Here is a 6,610-nt window from a genome sequence, read left to right on the forward strand (position 1 = left end):
CCCCCAGCACTGGCGCGGACACATCCTGACACCCTCCAGCACCGGCGTCCCCGGGGGGCACACCAAGGGACCCATCTCGTACCCCCCAGCACTGGGGTGGGACACATCCTAGTATCCCCCAGCATCAGTATCCCCGGGGGGAAGAATGGAGGGCACATCCCAGCACTGGTGGGAGACACATCCTGGCACGCTCCAGCACTAGCATCCCCGAGGGGACACACCAGGGGACACATTCTGGTACCCCCCACATTAGCATCCCGGGGGGACACCAAGAGACTCATCCCAGCATCCCTCAGCACCAGCAACACTTTCTGACACCCCCCCAACTGCTCCTGCATTGTGAGTGGGACACATCCCTGTACCAGCACCAGGATTCACCCCCAGCATCCTCAACGGGTGTGGGAGGACCCCCACACTGCACCCCTGAGCCCCCACTCCTGCACTGCCCTGGGGCTGAAGCTATTACCCTGGGGGCACTGGCCAACTCCGCCCCCTAGGCAGAGACCCCAGTGTAGGGTCAGCCCCTCCTGGCCCCTGTGTGGGCACCCCATGGCCACAGCACCACTTCCCAGTGCCAGGACTGGTCTAAGTGCCACCATGGTGTCTGTCACCTGTGACCTGTCCATGTGGGTGCCACAGACTGGGCTCCCTCTGACAGGCAAGGGGTGCAGGCAGGAGGTACAGACAGAGGTATGGGCAGGGGATACAGGCAGGGAATACAGGCAGGGGTGCAGGCAGGGAGCTGATCCAGCCCATGGCCCTGCGCCAAAGGCAGTGGCTGGATGGAGCCAGGGAAGAGCTGGGAGAGGAGAATCGCATGGACGTGATCAGCCTCGCAATGCCACCACCAGCCCAGAGACCCCCAGCCCATTACCCCCGAATCCCACCTCTGCAGGGTGGGCATGACTGTGCTGGGGGCAGTACCCATGGGGGCACCTCAAGCTGCTCCGGAGGGTTCAGCCCAGATCCATGTGCTGGGAGTGGCTGTGCCTTTGGCGCCCCTGTGCTCCACACCCGTGGCCCCACGGACACCTCGTCCCCCACAGCTGGCACAAGCTCCCAGCTGGCTAAGGCTTTCCAAGGTCACCCTGTGTTCTTGGACACCTCTACCTGCAGCACAGGAATGTGCCAGTGATGGCTGATTCTGCATCCCGAATTGAGCATTCCACATCCTACACTGGGCACCCAGCATCACACATCCCATATCAGGCATCTTGGACTGGGCATCCTGCATCCCACATCAGATATCCAGCACTGGGCATCCTGCATCAGACATCCTGCATCCCACACTCCAAGTCCTGCATCCCACGTTGGGCATCTCACATCCTGCATCAGACATCCCACATCAGTGAAGGATGCTCAGGGCAGTGCTGGGTGTCCTGGGGACGAAAGGGTGCTCCCTGGGGACTCCATTTCGGTGCCCCCAGCCCCTTTGTGGGATGCACATCAGCTCAGCTGTGCCCCCCACCCTGCACCCCTCTCCTCCCATCCCATGCCATGGGGCCCGTGGGGGGTGTGTGCAGGGAAAAAAAAAGGCTGGTTCCCCACCCCCCTCCGGCAGCCACCGCGCCTGGCCCGGCTCCTCGCGCCGGGAACAAGCCCTGCTCTGTCCCTCTCAAAGGGGGATTGAAGGGGCTGCACCTGCTTAGTATTCCCCACACTTCTGCCCCTGGATGCGTTTCCAAGGGGACCGGCCGAGGGGCCGCCAGGGTGGATGGGGGGACACGGCCGTGACAGCCAGGAAAAGGGTTGGGAAGAGGCATCAGAGTCCCACGGGCTGGGGGGTCCCTGTGCCAGGTCACTGCCATGGCAGCAAGAGCCTGAGGCAGGTGGGATCTGGGAATGGTGCTGGGATGGAGCCTGGTCAGGGCAGCAGCACATGAAGTTTCCAGCACCCACAGCAGCTCCTGGGGAGTAACTCCAGGTGGGGCCGGCAGGGACCTCTGGGACCACCTGGGTCAAGCCTTGAGCTGCCCAGGATCATGTCTTGGACACCTCCAAGACTGGAGGCTTCACAAGCTTGGGACAGCCTGTGCTGGTCTCTGGGAGCACCAGCTCCTCCTCTCCACTGGGATTGTGTGGCCCATGTCATCTCACAGCCCTGGGGCACCTTGGCCAGGGGTGCCCCCACTCCTGGCCCTGGTGTCCCGCCAAGAGCTCCAGTCAGTGTCACCCCAAGGTGCTGAGCACTGCATGAAGAGGAACCCTGTCCTGGATACCACCAGATCCATGGGGGAAAAAGGGGTGTCAGCATCCCTGACCTTGCTGAAGGCTGCTCTCCCCATTCCCAGGGGATGGTGCCCATCACATTTCCCTGTACACCCCATTTACATGGGAATGGGAAGAGCCCCCACCTCCAACACAGGCTCTGTGCCAATGGCCCCAAATCAGGGACCCCCAGCTATCAGCCCGGGTGGGCACGGGGGGCCTGAGGGTCTCAACCCCCTCAATGCCATGCACCGGGCAGGGACATCCAGCTGGGGAGGAATTGTGGAATCTCCCCATTCCCACACTCCTGGGACACGCAGGGGCAAGGCAGGGCTGAGCCAACTCCATCTCTGTGCCTAAATCCAGGAGCAGCTGAGCCCAGTGAGGGGTTGGAGCCAGATCCCACCACATTCCCACAAACATGGCTTAGATTTGGCTTCGGCAGCAGCAGAGGGTTGAATGAGGGGCAGCAGGACAGGTGGATTGACAGACAGTGATGGCTCTTTTGCCTCGATAGAGAAATCCAGCACCAACTCCCTCCTCTCAGAAAGAACCAGCTGATGCTGCTGAGTCCATGTTTTCCTGGGGGAGTTACTCAAAATATTAAAGGTGAATTAAACCACTGGGAATTGCAGCTACCATTTGGGGCATTTCCAGAGGAAATTGGTGTGAGCTCCATCTGTCCAGTGAGCTGGGATCTCATCCCAAATCCTTTCCTTGACCTCGGCTCAGCCTGGTATCCCAGCTCATCCCAGCTGGCAACTCCCACAGTGTCCCAGTGGCTGTGGGGCAGCCCCACACCAGCACCTTTCTCCTCCCATCCTGCATGCACAGGAGCAGCACTGGGTGCAGGTGCCAGGTTGGATTGTGACCAGGACACCATGGAGACGGACAGACAGACAGAGGCTGGGGATGGCACGGGCTGGGCTCTGATCCTCACCTTCCCGACCCCTTCCCATCAGCTGAGCACTGGAAATCACCTCTTCCCTATGCCTGATGATGATCCCCACTGGCATCCACAGTCCCGGGATAACAGGGAGCTGATGGCAGGGACAGGATGGGTTGGGCCAGTACTTCCCCATGAGCTTCTGTTCCTCCCATTGCCTTTTCCTGGGCTGCCTTTGCCTCCTTCCTCATCCAGGGACTGGAGAGGCTCGAACCACCCTTTACTCAATCGTTTTAAATTAACAAGTATTGGAAAACTGCAGAGTAAATAAAGAAGTGAAGAGCCAGGACTGAGGTCAGCCTTCCCTGCCCTGGCTCGGGCACTGCTCCCCTCGGACACACAAGCGTCTCCCTCTCTCACAGCATGCTGGATGGAGAGCCTGATCCCAGGGCCGAGCCCAGCTCAGCCAGGCAGGATTTTAGGGACAGCTTTGCCCTTGATCCGGCCTGGCACCACCCGGGCTGGCTCCGAGGTGACGAGCCCCGATGCGACACCGATAGCTGGAGGAGCCGCTGCCTGCGAGACTCAGCATCGACCTTCAGCCTCCTCCGTGCTCAGCCCAAGAACATCCCACCCCTTCCTGCAGGGAACCAGTTCACCCCCACGGATCAGTCACACGACAAGTTGCTCCCGACACCCGTCTGAGCTGAAAATTGCTGTAATTCCAAGTGTTTTGAAACGGGAGACGTTTAGGATTGCAGGAGCAGCTTGGGGAGGGGTGCTGGAGGCACGGAGACACATGGATCCGCATCCTCTGCGTGCCCTGAGGCGCTGGAGCCGGCATCTTCCCAAAACCCCTCCTGGAGCTGGTGCATTCGGCTCTGCAGAGGCAGGGCTGGCTCGGGGAGGGGACAGAGCCCCAGTGTCCGAGGAGCCACCGGCTCTGCTGGACCTGCTGGAGGGGCAGAGCCAGTGGCTCGTGCTTTCCTGGCTGCAGCCAGAGGGAAAAGGTGGGAGAGATTTAACAATTACCTGTTACAGCTCTGAGCTGCAAAAAGCAAGGAAAATCCATAGTAAAGTGGGGCCAAGTGACTTTGGGGAGAAGGATGGAGCACTGTGTTCCAGGGGTGAAGAACTGTGTCCCAAGGACGCAGCACTGTGACTCCAGGATGGAGCACTGTGTTCCAAGGACGGAGTGCTGCATCCTGAGGACAGAGCACTGTGTCCCAAAGACCAAGCCCTGAGTCCCAAGGACTGAGCACTGCGTCCCAAGGACAGAGTGCTGCATCCCAAGGATAAAGCACTATATCCAAGGACACATCACAGCACCTTCCAGCTGCATCCAACACCTTCTATGTCTGCGAACGTGCAGTCTGCACAAGGTGACAAATAAAACTGTCACTGACCAGGATAACTCACCATGAGCACCAGTGCTGTTTCCACTCCTTCTTCCTGGCTGGAGAATTCAGTTTAGTACTAGTGATTTTGTCAAGAGGGCACTAAAGGCCCTTCAGAAATGCTCTTTATCTTCAAGGTTTTGCTTTCATTACTGCTGGAAATTGGGTGAGGCAAAGCAGCTGTTTCACAGTCAAGACAGGGAGTGAAGGCACCACTTCATCCCACTGAAATGAAGGAAAAAGACTTGGGAAGGGCAGAAAAGCTGAGCCCTGGTGTGCCTGGAGCGCTAAGCACACACCTCACCCCTTCCATGACAGATCACAGGTATTTAATCACCTCCAGGACTCTGGTACACTTGGAGGAACCCAACACTGGAGCAGCCGAGAAAACCAGATCTGCAGGTTGATGAAATCCACTTGGAGCATCCTCCGAGGGCAACACTAGGCTCTGGGTCAGTGGGACAACAACATCCCAGTCCCCAGCACTGGGAAGGATCCATGAAATGGATCCTGCAGGGATCTGGTGGCTCTTCCAGCAGCACATGGACAAGTGCTCACCAAGATGTCCCACAGGTCCTGCTGGGCAGAATTTCTGCTATGGAAACAGCTTGTCCAGGCCTTGGTTGGATCAGCAATGTGGAGCTGGGTGGGCAACCTCAGTGCTGGTACATGAAGACCACCAGCTACATCCCAGTGCTGGAATCCTGGGAGCATCCCCAGAAGGCTGCTGGCTTTGACAGACACCAGGTTGTTTTTATCCCACTGCAACTTAACAGAAAACAAGGGATTTGGGGAAAAACAACTCCCAATAATCACCCCTCGGTTTCTGTTACAGCCTCCAGGCAACATCCCAGGGGCTCCCAGGGCTGCTGAAAGGAGTCCCTGTGCTGTGACCCTGCAGCATCCTGAAGTGCCAGTGAAAGGGGAAATTCCCAGCCAGGCAGCACACCGGGCTGGGCAGGAGCTGGGGCAAAGAGGGACAGTGTTCCTGGAGAGCCGCACAGGGACAGCTCTGGCATGGCTGTGGCATAGCCGAGCCCTTGGCAGGTCACCCAGAGCCACCCTGTCACCTCTTGTCTGGGGCGCGTTGCTTCCTACCGGGATGTGGGGGGATTATCCAGGGCATGGGCACTGGTGTCTGGCTATGCCACCAGGTTCAGTCTTCACTTTGCTGTAAGACCTCCAGAGGGAGAAAAGGAGCTGCCAGCCCTGCCAAATCCTTTGTTTGGAAATTTTTCCTGAGAGCACAAGGACAAAACAACAGCTTTGGGAGACAACACCTCTGTGCACAATTGGACACCCCAGACCCTTTACCCAATGTGCATTTTTGGCTTTAAATCAGTCACAAAACACAACCCCCCCCAACATTTAGGTAGCACAGGGTGGAGTTGGAATCGCCAGGCAGGACACAGGGAGATTTGGGATGTGGAGATGGGCAGTGCCAGTGCCTGTTCACATTCCTGGTCTGCTATCTTATCGCTCCCTCGGCCCACAGAACTGAGGAAAACCTATAGTCCACATTTTCCATCTCCAGCAGTATCCAATTACACAGATGAAGACACAAATCCCTCCCAGCCTTGTGTGTTAGGAGGGACAGGGAAATGTTTTGGAGCAGGCAGAAGGGCTTATTCCGAGCAGGTAAGCTTCCTATTATCCTAATGACATCTTAGATTCAAATGACCCCACTGTGGTTTTGGAGCAGACACTGAGCCAGTTTAGCACCTGTTTATGCTAAACCTGCCTTCAATCTGACTGTATCCATGCCAAAAACTCTGAACAGGAGTGAATTCACTCCCTAACCCCACTCTGTGCCCCAGCAGCACAAGTGACCGCAGCCCTCACCCCAGCCCAGCCCAGCTGTGGGATCCAAACAGCCACACAGCAGAAGCAGAATCCCAGGAGTGTTTGAGTGTAAAGGCTATCCAGTCCCACACCCTGCCATGGGCAGGGACACCTTCAACTACAACAGGTTGCTCCAAGCCCCATCCAACCTGGCCTGGAACACTTCCCGGGATGGGGCAGCAGCCACAGCTACTCTGGGCAACCTGTGCCAGTGCCTCAACACCCTCACAGCCAACAATTCCTTCCCAATATCCCATCTACCCTTGCCCTCTGGCAG

Source organism: Acanthisitta chloris, unplaced genomic scaffold (genome assembly GCF_000695815.1).
Source record: "Acanthisitta chloris isolate BGI_N310 unplaced genomic scaffold, ASM69581v1 scaffold14139, whole genome shotgun sequence".
In the NCBI taxonomy this organism is placed as follows: Eukaryota; Metazoa; Chordata; class Aves; order Passeriformes; family Acanthisittidae; genus Acanthisitta; species Acanthisitta chloris.